Raw genomic sequence first — 940 nt, forward strand, 5'->3', positions numbered from 1 at the left:
ACCTTGTTTCCTATACTTCTCCTGTTTTTCCATATTGTACTCGTCGTATGGCTTCCGTTTCTGATTTGGCTTCCTCCAAATTTCATCATACTTGTCCCCACTTGAATAACAAGCTTGCGCCTTCCGATTCCCATGCTCATCTAAGTCGCAATCTTTGGCCAAACGTGGTCTGCCACAATTATCAAAACCCACTTGAATCACATGGGTTGATTGACTCATCTTCGTAATTCAAAGATCCATAATGTCGAGCTTTTCAAGAACCGAAGCGATATTATCATTTTCCCCATCTACACTTCTCTTTCTCCTTATAACATCTTCGATGGGGTTGTGATATTCCCTCAAATGATTGGCGAATTCTTCGATGAGCACCTTGTTAGTCGGCGGGTCCTTCTTTGTCATGGGTCCTTAGGGGTTAAGAAGTTGTCTTGTGGTAAAGTTGATAACAATATAGAAGATTGATATCTCTTATTTTACATTAGATTGTGTTGAGGGAAATTTTGTATCATCCCCTTGTACCTATCCTAAGCTTCGTACAAAGACTCTCCATCGTGTTGTTCGAAGTTCGCAGTGTTCTTCTTCAATTTATAAACATTTGAAGGTGGACTAACTTGTTGAATGAAATCAGTCCGTAAATTTTCCCATGTAGTGATAGCCCCGGGTGGTAGTGACTTGAGCCAATTTTTCGCCGCATCCTTGAGAGTTACCGGGAGTAGTCACAACATTACCACATCTTTTGTCACATTAGGAATGTTGAAGTAGTTTGCAATCTCCAACACTTCATCAATGTGTGTGTACGCATCTTCCTGATCTTTCACAAAGATTGGGATTTCGTTGAGCATGGAGAGTGTGTGCCCCTTAAGCTCGAAGTTGGTGGCGGCTGTAATTTTGGGAGGCACGAGACCGGGACCGTTGTCATCTCACATGTGTCGGTTGTACTCCT

General features: G+C 42.2%; 1 non-coding gene across 1 annotated transcript; it reads left to right on the forward strand.

Annotated features, from left to right (window-relative positions):
• Positions 1 to 477: 477 nt before the first annotated feature.
• Positions 478 to 584, forward strand: LOC145122878 (small nucleolar RNA R71). The gene has a single exon (XR_013714778.1). It is a non-coding gene; the product is annotated as a small nucleolar RNA R71 (small nucleolar RNA).
• Positions 585 to 940: the final 356 nt, after the last annotated feature.

The sequence above is a fragment of the Lactuca virosa genome, chromosome 6 (assembly GCF_052849685.1).
Source record: "Lactuca virosa cultivar CGN04683 chromosome 6, Lactuca_virosa_CGN04683_v6, whole genome shotgun sequence".
NCBI classification, from domain to species: Eukaryota; Viridiplantae; Streptophyta; class Magnoliopsida; order Asterales; family Asteraceae; genus Lactuca; species Lactuca virosa.